Source organism: Mus caroli, chromosome 5, assembly GCF_900094665.2.
Source record: "Mus caroli chromosome 5, CAROLI_EIJ_v1.1, whole genome shotgun sequence".
NCBI lineage: Eukaryota > Metazoa > Chordata > Mammalia > Rodentia > Muridae > Mus > Mus caroli.
In genome coordinates this window covers 58,774,391-58,791,100 of record NC_034574.1, presented here as the reverse complement: position 1 = coordinate 58,791,100, position 16,710 = coordinate 58,774,391, and the positions used below count along the sequence as shown (strand labels likewise).

Sequence of the window (16,710 nt, the reverse complement as noted above, 5' to 3'; positions counted from 1 at the left end):
CCTCTGCAGGTAGACCGGGTCTCAGCAGTCATCAATTTGTGCGCGCGCCCCTCCGCCTAAGTATGACTAAACACCGCCGTGGACAGAAGCCATTCCCTCGGCAAACAGACACACACGTCAGACGATCATGACCACGGAAGACAGCACAGAGGCGACGTGGGACAACTCAACAGCCGGAGTGCCCTTCCTTCACGGTGGAGCAACCCCACCTCGCCACACCGGAACTGCCTCCCCCGCGCCCGGCGCGCCCACGCACGTCAGCGCCGAAGCTGCGGGAGCCGCCCCCCTCCGACGCAGGTGGCCCGCGCGACACGCGCATGCTCCCTAGGTAGGGTCACGAGCGGCTCGGGGTGCTACAATCTGTTGCGCCGCCCTCGGGAAGCCGGCAGATCCGGGTCTCGTGGCTAAGAGTGACGTGGTCTATCGAATCCAAACAGAGGGGAGGAGGCCGCCGGCCAGCAGCATCGGCAGCGACAGCGGCGTCCGGAACGCTCCCGGCCGCCACCCTCCCCGCCCGCCGCTGGTTTGGGCGGGTGAGTGTCGCCCCCTCCCCCGGCCCACCGCCCTCCTCGGCGACCCTCTTGGCGTCGCCACTTCTGTGGCCGCGCGCTCCCGGGGACCGCTGCGGCGGAGCGGGCGCCTTTGGCTGGGCGCTGCACCCGGGGAGCCCGCAGCCGCTGGCCGGGCAGCCTGCAGCTGGGCTGCACAGGCACCCGCAGTCCGGATGTTTTCACTTTTAGGGCCCCATAGGCGGCGCGGGCGTGCAGGGGGTTAGGGACAGTCACCCCGAAAGCCAGGCGGTGGCGTTTGCCTGGTGGGTTCGATGAAGTCACCCGGACGCGGCCCTTTTGTTGTGGTGTGTTGGTAGCTGCCATCCTGAAAGCCAGAGCTCTTCTTTAGCCTCCATTGTGTTGCGGATCTAAAGGATTCCCCTTTTCTGTTGGTTCAGTACGTGGAGCCGGGGGCTGACAATGGAGCAGGTAGCAGCACCGTTATCGGAAGGAATGCAGGGCAACAGCCTGGCAATGGTTTGAGATCCGTGTCGCTGCTTAAAGCCGAAGTTTTCCGAAGTGGCTGCTTAAACGTTAGGATTTTAGCCAAGATGATACTTGCTAACTGTAGCGAGGCGGCAGGATGCTTTTAGTTGCCCCAGTTGGAAAAGCCGAGGATGCGGCCTTAGTAATGGAGTGCCCTGGGTTTACAGCTGGAGCGCCTGATGCGCTTCAGGAAGCATTTATACCTGCATGTGTGGAAGACACCCTCCCGATTTTGTGTTGTGGTGTCAGTTGGCAGCTATTCGTACCAGAATTTGGAAAAAACCTACAGTTTCCCAAGGGTTCTAGTCTGGAAACGCTCGCTGCCCTGTGTCTGCTGTGGAGGTTAGGGGAAGCAGCTGCGTGCTCCTGCTTCAGGTGACTCCCTGATCGCGCAGATTCCTTCAGTGTAGCCACCCACCCTTTTGCCCTCCGCACTCAGACCAGAAAACCAAGCCTGGATGTTCCATCGTGGTTTCGAAAAGGGACATTTCCCCCTCTCCAAGATACTTAAAGTGTTTCTGTGGGAAGCAGCGGGAAGGAACGGGGAAGCAGCAGGAAGGAACGAGGAAGCATAGTGATTGCTTTCCATCAAATCTGGGAAGAATTCTTAGGAATTTAGACCCCTATCTTTGAAGGGTGTGCCCTTGGGCAGTAACGGACCTCGTATCAAATCTTTTCCTCCTGTGTAGATCATGGATTTTTCCCTCCTTTTTTTCTCCCATACTTGGAATCTTGATGATATAGACAAAGGAGAATTTTCCTTTTGCACTTCCCCCTTTTCAGATTTAAAAAAACCCCACAAAACCCTCACCCTTTTTACTATTCTAAAATGGTATTTTTTGTTTTGTGAGATGTTTTTGTAGTGATTGGAGGAGATGTTTATAGAAGTACATCTGAGGAGGAAAGAATGATAATCGCGCCTCTCCTCTTGCCGGAATGTTAGTTCATATCCTTCAAGGTGCTTTTGCAATTGCTTTATAAAAATATGGTATCATACTACATTTGTTTATTTATTTATTTTATTTAATGTGTATGGGTATTTTGCCTCTATGTATGTTTGTGCACCTTGTGCATTCCTGGGGGCTCAAGGAGGTGGTGGATCCCTGGGATTGAAGTTACAGAGGATTATGAGTGGCTGTGTTGCTGGGAGCCAAACCCAGGTCCTCTGGAAGAGTAGTTAGTGCTGTAGTCTCAGAGCCACCCCTCGCTGTGGCTTTACATACTGGTACTTTTTTGAGTTATGTATGTATGTATTTGCAGCTATGGCCTATGGACCTTTTAGGGTGAAATTCCACCATGTTGGAAAAGCAATAGTTATTAAAGCCATGGCGTGGAAAGTTTTCTCCCTATGTCTCTATTGGTGATACTGTGAGACTTAGTGAAACAGACACTGAATGGCATGTAGGCTTACTTGGCTTGTTAAACAATCCAGGCAGCAAGTGCAATGTGGAATGTTACTGAAGTTTTTTTGTATCTAATGACTTCACAGGTAAGTTTAGGTTTAACCCTTAGTTATACTGTATTCCAAATGCAGGCACCTGTTACCACCACCCCAGTCCATAAGAGTCTGCAGGAATCTATTTTGCATAGCATACTTAATGACTGTATTAGCTTTGGGGTTTAGGTATGTGCCATCTATCACACGTTTTTTGTTGTTTGGTTTTTAACCACTGACTCCAAAGGAGCCTATGCAGAAATGAAATGCCCTCTTCACCCCAACTTCAAAGACTAAGTACGGTGAAGTAGCCTAAGTCTGCTAATGCCACTTTGGGCTGATGTCTCATAAGCTTCCCTAAGACCTGTAAGTCTCTTGTCATTCATCATCTCCTGAGTAATTCCAGATGGCGAGTACTCTTGTCACGTGGTTCTTTTTCTTTAATTTTTACAAGTCTTTATGATTATTTTTTTGTGTATTGTCTATATCGAATGTGAGTGTGTGTGTGTGCGTGTGCACGTGCACGCATGCCAGAAAAGGGTACTGGATTTCCTAGCGCTAGATCTAAAGTAGTTATGAGTTTATGATCCACCAGGCAAGGGTACTAGGAACCAAACGGGGTCCTCTCAACAAGAAGCAAGTGCTCTTAATGACTGAGCCATCTCTCCAGCCCCTTTAATTAAAAGAGATTACAGCACTCAGTGTGCACTCCTTTTCCATCCCTGGTGCTACCGCCCTTGCTAGACTACCACAGTCTCTTATGTGGTCAACTGAAGTAATTTCCTGGCCTGTCTCCAACTTTGGCTACTTACTTATGGTGTATTCCTCATATCACGGCCTAAGAGTGTCCTCAAATTTTAGTTTAGGTGCTCGCACACTCACTTGGGCTCTCTCTCTCTCTCTCTCTCACTCTCTCTCTCTCTCTCTTTCTCTCTCTCACACTCACACACACACACACACACACACACACACACACACACACACAAACACTTGATTGAAAGGCTCCCATTCAGGATAAAACCCTGGCCTGGCCTGGTGACAGAAACCTTTAATTCCCAGCACTCCTGTGAGGCAGAGGCAAGCAGGTGTCGTTAAGTTGGAGGTCAGCCTTTGAGTATCAGGTTTGTTAGGTACTGCCTACCTAGTCCTGTACGCTGGAGCCTGGTGTATTCTTGGTTTTCATCTCTTTCTGTTATGTCTGAATCTAGTAACATTTGAACTACTGCCTGAAGGCCTTTGCTCCTCCTGTACCCCGGGGCTCCAGTATTCTCCCAGTCTGCCTTGGCCAGTTCATTTCTGTCATTCAAGTTGCAGTTCAGCTGTGGGCTTTTCAAAGAAGTCCCCTCATCTCTCTATTCTTCTTACCTTACTCCCAGCCTTTACCACTAGCTGGATTGCCTTAGTTTAATTGTTTTATGCGTCTTGCGCTGGCAGTTCTTCAGAAAGGCCTAATAGGAACGCTGTGCCTGTTGCTGGATGGATGAACTTGTGGGCGCTTCTGTGCTGCTCCTCCTCAGGCCTGTTCTTTTCTCAGAAAACTAATTTTCAGCAGCGTCTTGTAGAACAGCCTTAGATCTGTTTAATGTGTGTCCGAAGAGCATCATTCACCTTTAGACCTGTGGAACCTTGGAGAAGTGGGTTTCCCAGCGTCCATGTCCTTCCCAACCCACTTTTGTGTGGTGCTGCAGATTGAACCCAGCCCTTTGTCCGTGGTAGGTAAGCACCTTCCCAGTGAGTTACACCCCAGACCTTGGCTGAACCTTTTGTTGTTTTTTGAGGTGGGGTTTTATGCAACCTAGGCTGGCCTGGGCCCATCTTGAACTCCTGCCCTGTTACTTCCACCAGGCTTCGGGTTTTTTGAGACGGCGTCTTGGCTCCGTAGCTTGGGCTGGCCTTGGTCAACTGGAGGTCTTCCTGCCTCTCCCCCAGAGGCTTCCCCAGTGTAATTACAGACAGGAGCCACCACACCCAGCTCCAGATTTGCACTTTGAACAAACCCTTTGGGTGATTTTGTTGTCCATTATCATTTGAGAATGTTGCTTGGTTTTTAGTGTCTCCTTTTCCGAAGATATCTCCTTTATAGCGGTCCTGATTTGGGGTGTGTTAGACAAGGTTACTGTGCTAAGTCTTACTCTTTCATTTGTTTTCCTGTAGCTAACAGAGCAATCTAGAGTTAAGTTTCCTACCCACATCTTATAAATGAAGACACTGCGACATGGTGAGAGGTTCATCCCAAGCCTGTGCTGCCTCAGCGTGTCTTACTCCTGTGAGCAAGGGCACTTAGAACGCTGCACACTACTTTCAATAAGCGGGGCTATTTTTTATTATGACGTGCTTATTTTTATTTTCTGCATACGGGTAGTTTGCCTGCACGAGTGTGCACCACGTACATGCAGTATTCCCAGAGCTCAAAGACTACATTTGATCCCCTGGAACTGAAGTCGTTGTCTACTGTTGTGAGTATCGGGTCCTCTAGAAAAGTGGCCAGGGCAGCATGGTGGTGCACGCCTTTAACCCCAGCACTCAGGAGGCAGAGGCAGGCGGATTTCTGAGTTCGAGGCCAGNCTGGTCTACAAAGTGAGTTCCAGGACAGCCAGGGCTATACAGAGAAACCCTGTCTCGAAAGACCAAAAAAAAAAAAAAAAAGAAAAGTGGCCAGGGCTCTTAAGTGATGAGCCATCTCTTCAGCCCTAAGCTTTTAGTTGAGGACAAAATAGTGTTTTCTGTCTCTGTGAAAGATTTTCTTTTGAAAAAGAAAATGTTGGTGGTACATGCCTTTAATCCCAGCACTTAGGAGGCAGAGGCAGGCAGATTCTGAGATTGAGGCCAGCCTGGTCTACAAAGTGAGTTCCAGGACAGCCAGGGCTACACAGAGAAACCCTGTCTCGAAAAGCCAAAAAGAAAAAAAGAAAAAAAAAACAAGAAAGAAAAAGAAAATGTTGATGTTTTATTGTTCAAAGTTACAGAATTAGGAGACCGTTTTGAGAAATACTCTAAGCATTCCTATTTTTGGCTACTCAGGATGCGGAGGGAGGAAGACCGTTTGAGACCAATGTGGGCAGCAGCATAGTGAGGCCTTATTTCCAACAACACAAACAGAACATCAGCAACCACAAAGAGCCCTCTAAAGCCTTCCACGGCCTTTTTGCTCTGAGAGCCGACCTGGCTGGCACTAAGTTTGGGACTTTTTCCTCCTCTTTCTTTATGTTTCTCCTGTCAGAAAGATATCCTTGTTGACGAGTCATTTATTTCTACATCTGCTGGTGTGAGTGCCTTACTCTCTGGACTGCGTTTGGATAAGCATGAACTGCAGAGAGTTCTCAGGGCAAGACCGCTTTGCAAATGAGGGAGAAGATACGTGTGCGTGCTGCATTCACATCTGTGACTTCAACACAGACAAGGGCTACTGTTTAGCCTTCTGTCCTCTTTTAGCCTCGCTCTTTCTGTGGAGACTTAGGTCACCAGCTCTCGCCTCACTTGAGGGCCTTGGGCTTCTATTAATAGCCCTGTATTTCTCCCTCTGCTTGATCTGCCCGTTACCAGACAGTTAGAATGGGCAGTGATGTTTAAGACCAGCAGCTGGGCTGTATGTTCTCCCAAGTACTTGCCTTCCCTGTCCATGGATTTTAATTATTTTATTTTATTTTATTTTATGGGTGTGGATGTTTTGCCTGCCTGTATGTCTGTGCACCATGTAAGTGCCTGGTGCCCGAGGAGTTCAGAAGAGGGCATCAGATCTCCTAGAACTGGAGTTATTGATGGTTGTGGAGCACTGTGTGGATGCTGGAAACCAAAACTGGGTCCTCTGGAAAAGCAGCCAGTGCTTTTAACCCCAGAGAGGTCTCTCCAGACTGAGAAAGGGTCTCAGTGTAGGCCATGGTAGCCTGTTAACTCTTCCCTCATCTGTTAGTGATGGGAATTGAACCTGTGGCCTCTTATAAATTATGCTATTCTGTTAAGCTACGACCTACACCACACTAAACATGGTTTTAATTTGCTTTATGTTATAAAACATTTTGAATAAAATCACTTGGAAGTTTTCAGTTATCTGGACATGAAAATAGTTACCATGCTTATAAATACCATGAAGAACCATGTTTAGTTAACTCAAACTGAAGAATTACAGTAACCAGTTTAGTTATAAAATAAGCCATAGCAGGGTGTGATGGTATACCTCTAATCTCAGCACTTAGGTGGCAGAGAAAGGCAGATCTCCCTGAGTTTGAGGCCAGCTTGATCTACATAGTGAGTTCCACGCCAGCCAACCAGAACTACACAGTAAGAGTGAAAAAAAAAAAAAAGGTAATAGCAGTCAGTGGTGACCCATTTAATCCCAGCACTTGGGAGGCAGAGGCAGGTGGATCTCTGAATTAAAGGCCAGCCTGGTCTACAGAGGGAGTTCCAGGACAGCCAGGGCTACACAGGGAAACCCTGTCTCGAAAAACCAAAAAAAAAAAAAAAAAAAAAAAAAGTAAATTAAATAAACATAAGACACTTTCGTGACTCAAAGTGAAATTAATAGTAGTTCAGAAAATCTAGGCAGTCTGCATGCACGCGGCTGTGGCTAGAAAAGTCTGTAAGCATTTGTGTTAGGGCAGCCTCTGAGGAGAGGTTTGACTTGGAATTTGGGTTTTTCCTGTGGTGGCAGAATGAGGTATTTCAAAACTATAATTTGAAATATATGTAGTTTTAAAATAGTCAACTCTGAAAATATGTATATTTTTCTAAACTAACTAGCATTTAGGTGTACCGTGGAGCTTACAGACACACGTTTAATAACATTTTTAATGGCACTGCTTTTATTTTGGAGAAAGTTACCCCTGTTACTTATTTTCATACTGAATTTTCAGTTCCCTTTTTGCTTTTTTAAAAATTGTAGTCAAAACACAGATGTGTCATCTTTGGGTAACTGCAGAGCAGAGCCGCTTTACGCTTGTTGATCCCATTGCACTGGCAGAGCTTGCAGACTTTCACACAGCTAATGATGCTTCTAATCGGGCGGCAGGGGTGGGGTCGGGGGAAGCGCCTCCATGGCGTACATTCCAGAGCCCTAGAGGTCAGTGCTTTGGTGGCTGGTGGCTGTTGTCTGATAGGACAGTTGGGTTTTTGGTTGGTTGGTTGGTTGGTTGATTTGTTTTAGACAGGGTCTATGTAACCCTGAGTAGCCTGGAACTCACCCTGTAGACCAGGGTGACTCATAGATCCATCCATGTCTGCCACCGCCACTCTTCAGCTGCCATTGCATTTGATAGAGCTCATCTATAAGTTATGACTCAGCTATTAAAAGCTACTGTATTAGCACTTATATATATAACATATTCACTGTAATTACAGATGGCTAGTGTGGGTTTTTTTTTCTTGTATCTGTTGACATTTTTTCTTTGGACTGTGACTAGTTCTATCCCCACGCCCTGTGTATGTGTATTGCTGAGAACTGGACCTAGGCTTTGTGCATGCAAGGCAAATCTGACCTATAGCTCTGTTCCCCAGGGTAGAAAGCACTCTTGAGAAGAAATTTTAGAAACTATTTTCAGAATTTGAAACTTTAATGATAGTGAATATAAATAGTTTAATTGAAACATTTATTTGGCCATTTATGATAAATTTTTCTCCTGTACCTTGACCAGGTAAAGAGATTCTTTGACATAGTACAAGAGTAAAGTATAGCTGAGAAAAGACAAGAAATTACAGGGGCTTCAGGGTAGGTGGATGTCTTTCTCCCCTTCCCCTCTGTGCAGAATAATACCCAATGTCCCCAGGGAATTGAAGCAGCGCAAGGCGGTTTACTGCTGAGGGTTGAAGATGCCTTCTATTGAGTTGGCCTTGGGCATTTTCAGGACTCCTAAAAATTCTCATGTGATCCTTGCACTCTCCTTTACAGTAAATAGTTTGAGTGTCAGTCCTGTTTTATAGATAAACCAAAGTCACAGAGGCTAAGCAATTTATCCCGTTTGGTAATGCTAATAACTTGAAATCCTGTAAGACATTTTATGAGCTAATCCCTTGATGACTTGGTAAGTTGTCTAAAGTGATTCAAGGGATATGAATCAATTATTGGTAAGGATTAAAAAAAAAATCACTTACCAGGCAGTGGTCGCGCACACCTTTAATCCCAACACTTGGGAGGCATTGGCAGGCGGATTTCTGAGTTCGAGGCCAGCCTGGTCTATAGAGTAAGTTCCAGGACAGCCAGGGCTATACAGAGAAACCCTGTCTTGAAAAACAAACAAGCAAACAAACAAAAAACCAACCAAAAAAAAAATCACTTGGCTATGTTTGGGAGAGAACAAGGGTATGGCCGGCCGGCCAGACTTTCATTTGTTTTGTCTTGCCCTGAGCATGGGATCTGAAGCTGCCTTTTGATAAGGATGTGGGTAAGTCAGGCACCATTTACACACAGATAATCCCAACAGCACTTTGGAAAGTATGAGGCCGTCTCTCCCATCAACCAGCTGGCCTAGAGTTCAGAAGGTTTGGGGCAAAAGGACTGCAAGCCTCTTGGTGCTCTCAGGCTCCAGAGGACCAAGGATAGCATGTTCTGTGGAAGGCTGCCCTCCTATGGAAGCCTTCCCTTCATAGACAACAGTAAATCCTGGTAGCTGCACACTGCCCGGCCCAGGTTCCTATCTGTAGAACATGTTGCCTTAGGATGAGTCATATCCTGAGTCTGACCCTGGTTAGATGACAGTCAGTCATTCGGGAGTGGGCCCCATTCTTAGCACGTGCTGTACAACCGAACTGCATTCCCAGCCTTGTGACATGTAGGTAAGCTTTCAGGCTTCAGAGTTTTCTTAATATATAGGAGTTTTGTGTGTGTGTGTGTGTGTTGTGTATGTGTGTGCAGGTGGATGCAGGCGCTCACACAGGCTAGAACAGGGTGTCAGATCCCTTGGAGGTAAAAGTTGTGAATCACCTGATCTGGGTGCTAGGGATTAAACTTGGGTCCTTTGGAAGAGCAGTATGTGTGTTTAACCACTAAGCCCATTTCCCAAGTCTTGTTTTTGCTTTTCAAGACATGGTTTCACTGTGTAGCTCTGGCTGTCCTGGCACTCAATCTTTAGATCCGGCTAGTCTCCAACTCACAGAGATCCCCCTGCCTCTGCCTCCTGACTACTGGGATTGAAGGTATGCACCTGTACTACCTGGTGACTTTTTTTTTAAATTCCATGTTTTGGAGGGATATGGGGGCGAGCATGAACACAGTGATGCCTCTGAGGAGGTCAGAGGACAATTTGAGAACATCTGTCCTCTTCCACTCTGTGGGTCTGAGGGTCAAGCTCAGATTGTCAGTGTTGGCCCCAGGCGCCTTTACCCACTGAGGTATCTGAAGCCAGGGCTTCAGACTTGTGACTTGATACAGGAGTGTTGGGAGGGCTGTTAGTTAGACTAAGGTATTTTATATTTGAGAAGGGCATGGATTTTGTGAATTTTGGGAGTTGGCAGAGGTAAAGTGCTATTGTCTGAATATGTTGAAGTTTTAGTCACAAGTGTCATGGTCCAAGGGGGTGAGGCCTTTGGGAGGTAAGTAGATAATGAGGGCAAAGAGCCTGGAAAGTGTGGTTAGTGTCCTTGTAAAAGGGGCCCAGAGCATGACCTTTCTTGCCATTTAATAATGCAGTGAGAACGCACCATTGATGTCCAGACACCAAGGCTGCCACATATATAGCCTACACATACAAACATACACATAAAATAAAAAGTACATGTTTTGAAAAGATTTACCTTAGTCGGAATGGGCTAGAATGAAAGTCCCCCCAGGACTCTGCATGTGCGCGAGTGTATTTTGATCTTTTTACTGAGGTTGGACCAGCGTGTATGTGTATTGCACAATTATTTGTGTTAGTATGAAATTGCATTGTCTTAGGAAACATTAGTATTTCAGCTCTTAGAGTTGGGAGCTGCCTGTTGATTCTTCTGTATCTTTCTGCAAGCTTTTCTGCCTGTTCTTAAAGTCCCTAAGGATTTGTTAGCTAAATCGTTTTCAGAAATGAGAAAAGACATAGGCTTGAATGCCTCCTCTGCGTCCTGTGTCTTTTTGAGCAAGCTGCCGAAACTCTCAGGACCTTAGTTCCTTCCTCTTTATTTTAGTTCCTCTCTTTCTCTTTTCCTTTCTTCCTTTCTTCCCTCTTTTCATTCATCCATCCATCCATCCATCCATTCATTCATTCAAGTCAGGGTCTTCCTGTGTAGCCATGTCTGGCCTGGCAATCACTTATGTAGCCTAGGTTGGTTACATTACAGGTATGAGGCACCATATCCAGCAAGTTGTTTGTTTAAATAAGTAGGTGAGGGCCTGGGGCTACACCTGAATTAATAGAGCCCTTGCCTAGCATGCATGAGGCCTTAGATTCTATGCTCAGCACTATATAAACCAGGGCCTTGCAGTCCGTGACTTTAATCCCAATAATCTCAGCACTTGGGAGGAGGAGGCAAAGGGTCAGATGCTCAGGGCTAGCCCTCTAATATCAGCACTTAGGAGTAGAGGCAGACAGATAGGTGAGACCCAATCTTAAAAAAAAAAAGTATAAGTGGGAGAGAATTGCTGTTCCCCTAAGGCTGTGATAGGACCACTTGTATACTTTTTTTTTTTTTTTTTTTTTTTTGAGACGGTTTCTCTGTGTAGCCCTGGCTGTCCTGGAACTCACTTTGTAGATCAGGCTGGCCTTGAACTCAGAAATCTGCCTGCCTCTGCCTCCCGAGTGCTGGGATTAAAGGCATGCGCCACCACGCTCGGCTATACCACTTGTATACTTGCCATTTGTTGGCTGTATACTTGAAGACTTGTATTGTCTACTCTGAGCCCTGCTGCACAGTGCTTACTAGCAGAGCACTCCCAGGTGCCATGCCACTTGCCTCTGTGCAGCTGGATAGTTACTGTCCTTCCACCCGCTTTGCTTTCTATCTTTTGAATGATACTGCTCTGTCTGAAGCTCTGGGTCTTCCTTTTTTTAAGACAGAGTTTCTCCATGTAGTCCAGGCTATCCTGGAACTTGCTGTGTAGACTATACTGATCTCAAACCCAATATAGATCCAACCACCTCTGCTTCTCTGGGATTAAAGGTGTGTGCCAATACTACCCCTTGTTATTGCTGTCTTGCTTGTAATCTGCTGGTCTTTTAAAAATGCTGTAATATAATGTAATGCACTTTTAGTCTCGACTCTTGGGAGGCAGAGACAGGCAAATCTATGTGAGTTCAAGGTCAGCCTAGTCTACAGAGTGAGGTCCAGGATAACCAGGGCTACATAGAGAAATAATGTCTTAAAAAAAAAAAAAAGAAAGAAAGAAAAAAAGAAGCCGGGCGATGTTGGCGCATGCCTTTGATCTCAGCACTTGGGAGGTAGAGGCAGGTGGATTTCTGAGGCCAGCCTGGTCTACAAAGTGAGTTCCAGGACAGCCAGGGCTACACAGAGAAACCCTGTCTTGAAAAACCAAAAAGAAAAAGAAAAAAAAAAGGAAAAAGAAAAGAATATAAGTTGTTTTTGTGTTTTGTTTTTCTGTTTACCTATGTCTAGGTTAGGACCACTTGTGGGAGACAGTTCATCCACAATGTGGGTTTTGGGGTTGAATCCTGGTTGTCAGACTTGATGACAAAGGGGTTTAACTGCTAAGCCACCCTGTGGCCCAGAGAGAACTTTGTTCACTGACTATACTGTTTGCAGTACTTCAGGAAATTTTAATTACAGTTGGTTGCTGTGATAAGAGTTAGGGAATCCTAACTCCTAGGCAAAAGGTAACTGTAATTTCTCAGGTATATAATGGGTTTATTTCCACAGTAAGGGACATGTTTTTATCACAGCTCTAGTGGTTTTAAACAGTAGCAGAGCAGCTTCAGCCTGACTGTATCTTCCCTTGCCTGTTCCTTGCCTGTTTCCCAGCAGACATTCCAGTGTTGTTTAGAAATGTATCCTTAAATAAGGGGAGCTCACTACTGGCTGTCTCATTTTCATAGCATTATGAAGTTGTCTTTATAAGCTCGACACAGCTGTAATCTGCATGATTAGTTCCATCTCGAACTTGCAGACTGAGATCTCTTCTGGCATTCACAGTGTGACTTCCTGTCCAAGGTTTGTGACATATGAGCTATTTGAGTATGATCATCGCTTTCATACCGGAACCAGTTTTCCTCTTGAGATAGCAGTAGCTCAGGCTGTCCTCAAACTCACTGTGTAGCCAGAGATAGTCTTGGACTTCTGTTTCCTGTATGTGTGTATGCATGTGAAAACCAGAGGTCCCTCAAGGTTGTCTTCCTCAATCCTAGTTATATGTATGTATGTGTGTGGGCATGGGCCCTTGGGATAAGGAAGAGGTCATTGGATCCCTGGAGCTGGACTTAGAGACAGTTAGGAGCTGCTTGTGTCAGACCCACATGTGTTCCTAACCACAGAGCCATCTCCTCAGCTTCCAGTGCTGTGCAGTGCTTGGGGTCAAGACTAGGCCTCGTAACTGCGCGGCAGGCAAGCCCTATTCCCACTGAGCTACATCCCCAGCCCACTTCCCTGTTCTCCTTATGCAGCACTTGACAGGCCGAGAACTTGTTTGAACACAGATCTATTTGCCTTTGCTTCCCAAGTGCTGGTGTTTTAGGCAGGGTCTCGCCCTATGCTTCTAGCTGGCTTGATGACCCAAGTTTGAGCCCCAGCACCTTTGTAAAAGTTGGATACAGTGGTACACGCCCATGATCTCAACACTCCTGAGGCAGAATGGCAGGTAAGAGAGTCTTCGACCTGGAAGCTTACAGGCTAACAATCCTAGAGTGCAGAGTGTGACATAAATTGGAGATTCTGCCTCAAAACAAGGTGGGGCTCAATGTAAACATACTAGAAAATTCCAGAACTGACCGGTTTTGCTAGTCACGCAGTGTACGTCATTCGGGGCAGGCAGCTGTTGTACGTCTGAGCCACAGGTCAGTGTTTTCCCCCATTTGGAACAGCACAGTTCAACCTCACCCATCCCTTTCTGTGCCACCAAGAGGTAAGTCACCCTTGTCTCAGTGTGTCCATGATGTATGTGCTGCTTGCTTGTTGGTCACATAGTTACTGTCTGTGCTCCAGAACCCGGACAGCTTGTCTAACTTCAGTATCAGGCCTGAATCTAAGAGCAATGATCCTGGCCATTAGAAGTGCCAAGGGGGCTGTAAAGAGTTGCCGTTCGGTGAAAAGGTAGAAAATTTCAATCTCATAAAGGGAAAAACTGCTGATGTCAGTAAGTTCTATGGCAATGAAGCAGTAAACCCTATCTATTTTTCTATGAAAAAGTTATAAAGATTCATTGTACACTAGGCACAATTAGTAACAATAATCATACCATGCTAAATAGATGTCGACAACAAAACAAAAACATCCCTCTAGCTTTAATCCCAGCACTTAGGAGGTTGAAGTAGGTTACCCAGGAGTACCAAGGCCATTGTGGATTTCCTGAGACCTCTCAAAAATAAAAGAAAAGAAAAGAAAAAAAGAATGGTGTGTGGAGATGGGGGCTGGGGCTCATTGGAGAGGTGATGCAGCCAGTTAAAGACATTGGCTGCTCTTTCAAAGGACTTGGACTAAATTCCCAACACCCACATGGTAGCTCACAACTATCTTTAATTCCTGTTCACAGAGTCATAGATGCAGGCAGAACACCAATGTATATAAAATACAAATTAGTACTTTATTTAAAAAAAAAAAAAAAAGGGAAGTATAGCCAGGCAGTGGTGCCTTTTAATCCCAGCTTTCGGGAGGCAGAGGCAGGCAGCTCTCTGTAGATCTCTGTGTAGCCCTGGTCTAGGACTTGCTCTGTAGACCAGGCTGGCCTCGAACTCAGCATCCTCCTGCCTCTGCCTCTCGAGTGCTGAGATTAAAGGTGTGCACCACCACCACCCAACTGATAAAGAGTGCTTCTGTATTAACGTTAACCAACAGATTTACTGATTGAGTAAAGGGTTCAGACAATTTAACCTGCTCAGTGCAAGAAACATGAGATGTACTTGTCCCTGGGAACAAGGGCACTAGTAGGAGAAAGAACGTCCTTCTAGGGGTTGTGCTACAGTTCAGTAGGAGAGTTCAGAATACAAGTCTCTGGGCTCAGTCCACAAGAAAAATAGGGAACTGGAGAGGTGAATTGGAAGCTAAAGGTGCTCGCTGCATAATAATGAAGACTGGAGTTCACATCTCCACCCGTGTAACCAGCCTCACATTTAGTTTGTGTCTGAGGAGGGCAGAGACAAAGCTGTTGCTGTCACTTGCTGGCTTCCAGCCTCCCTGAGAAAATGCAGCCCAGATTCAGGGAGAGAATATCAGAGGAGGACACCCAGTGCCCTCTTGTGGCCTCTGCACACACAAGTGCACACACATAAGCAAGTAGTCTTTAAAAAATTTAAAAAAAATTTTTTTTATTTCATTTTTTTTACATTTTTTATTAGATATTTTCTTTATTTACATTGTTATCCCCTTTCCTGGTCTCCCCTCCGAAAACACCCTAGCCCCTTCCCACTCACCAACCCACCCACTCCCACTTCCTGGCCCTGGCATTCCACTACACTGGGGCATAGAGTCTTACAGGACCAAGGGCCTCTCCTTCCAATGATGACCGACTAGGCCATCCTCTGCTACATATGCAGCTAGAGCCATGAATCCCACCATGTGTACTCTTTGGTCGGTGGTTTAGTCCCTGGGAGCTCTGGGGGTAGTGGTTAGTTCATATTGTTGTTCCTCCTATGAGGTTGCAAACCCCTTCAGCTCCTTCGTTGGGGACCCTGTGCTCAGTCCAATGGAAGGCTGCGAGCATCTACCTCTTTATTTGTCAGGCCCTGGTGGTGCCTCTCAGGAGACAGCTATATCAGGCTCCTGTCAGCAAGCTCTTGTTGGCATCCACAATAGTGTCTCGGTTTGGTGGTTGTATATGGGATGGATCCCCAGCTGGGGCAGTCTCTGGATGGCCATTCCTTCACTCTCTGCTCTACACTTTGTAACTCCTCCCATGGGTATTTTGTTCCCCCTTCTAAGAAGGATCAAAGTAGCCAGGAGCTGGAAAGAATCCAGATGCCCCTCAACAGAGGAATGGATATAGAAAATGTGGTACGTTTACACAATTGGAGTACTACTCCGCTATTAAAAACAATGAATTCATGAAATTCTTAGGCAAATGGATGGAACTAGAAAATACCATTTTGAGTGAGATAACTCAGTCACAAAAGAACACACATGGTATGCATTCACTGATAAGTGGATATTAGCCCAGAAGTTCGGAATACCCAAGATACAATTCACAAACCACATGAAATTCAAGAAGAGGGAAAACCAAAGTGTAGAATTCTTTTAAAGTTTATTTTATGTTCTTTTTTTTTTTCTTTTTTTTTTTTTTAGCTGCATGTACATCTGTGAAGATGTCAGAAGTCCTGGAACTGAGGTTACAGATGGATGTGAGCTGCCATGTGGCTGCTGGGACTTGAACCCAGGCCTTCTAAAAGAACTCTCAGAAGGGCTCTTAATAGCTCTGGCCACTTTTTTGTTTGTTTTGTTTTGTTTTTTGTTTTTTTGTTTTTTGTTTTTTGTTTTTCAAGACAGGGTTTCTCTGTGTAGCCCTGGCTGTCCTGCAACTCACTTTGTAGACCAGGCTGGCCTCAAACTCAGAAATCTGCCTGCCTCTGCCTCCCGAGTGCTGGGACTAAAGGCATGCGCCACCACTACCCAGTAGCTCTGGCTATCTTGCCAGCCCCCAAAATAGAAGTCTTTAGAACATACACATGTAAATTCAGAAGACACAGTTTTAAGAGACATACTTGTGTTGTATGTAGATTAACCCAGAGCTCACGATCTGGCTCACGTGAGCCTTGTCTCATCTTCTCTTACAGTGGGGCCTAGCTATTTATGCTATTCTCTCCCTCACAGTACACTGAGACATATTATTTCTGTCCCCTAGGCACGTAACCTGTCGCTAGAGAGTTATAGAATGCTTTCAGATACCAAGATGGTGAGGATTTGGGCCGTTTGTGTTTATCTCTTTATAAACAAGTGTCCTTTAGTTACTGAGTGACAGGGTGGCTTAATGTATAGGGCTTTGGTTTTTTTGGAATTCTTAGACAGTAATTGTGTATGTCCATGTGTGTACTCTGGTACATGGCATGGCAGAGGACAGAGGACAGCGTGTAGGAGTCAGTTCTCTCCTACCTGGTGGTTCTCATGAACTCAGCTCAGGTCGTTTGACGGCAGCCTTTCTAGCCATCGCATCAGCCCAGCATTAAAAAAAAAAAGATGTAA

General features: G+C 45.8%; 1 protein-coding gene across 2 annotated transcripts in view; it reads left to right on the top strand.

The window, feature by feature from the left end:
• Positions 1 to 343: 343 nt before the first annotated feature.
• Positions 344 to 16,710, top strand: part of Smim14 (small integral membrane protein 14) — a 45,862-nt gene continuing 29,495 nt past the window's right edge. The window contains exon 1 of one of the 2 annotated variants that reach the window (XM_029477511.1): positions 344 to 533. The gene's annotated coding sequence lies outside the window, so the exon portion shown is untranslated. The remainder of the gene's footprint in view (positions 534 to 16,710) is intronic. The other variant, XM_021163061.2, reaches the window with a different exon arrangement.